This window comes from Buceros rhinoceros, unplaced genomic scaffold, assembly GCF_000710305.1.
Source record: "Buceros rhinoceros silvestris isolate BGI_N320 unplaced genomic scaffold, ASM71030v1 scaffold32091, whole genome shotgun sequence".
In the NCBI taxonomy this organism is placed as follows: Eukaryota; Metazoa; Chordata; class Aves; order Bucerotiformes; family Bucerotidae; genus Buceros; species Buceros rhinoceros.
The window spans coordinates 6560-6804 of record NW_010394180.1 but is presented as its reverse complement, the minus strand read 5'-3'; positions in this window follow the sequence as shown (position 1 = coordinate 6804).

Sequence of the window (245 nt, the reverse complement as noted above, 5' to 3'; positions counted from 1 at the left end):
CCCCACCCCCGCAGCGAGCTGCCACCCCCGCCCCAGACACACTGCCATCTCGGTGGGTGGCAGAGGCTTGCCCCACCCAGCCCTTTCCAGGCAGGATTCCCCAAGCCCTTCGCAGGAGCAGCTCAAGACCTTCACCCGCTGTGGTGACCTCAGGCCAGCCACACTGATCCCGAACTTCCACAACAAACCCTGCTGGCAGCCACACAGGACCCCGCGGGGTGCAGGCAGCCGGCCTAGCCTCCCCC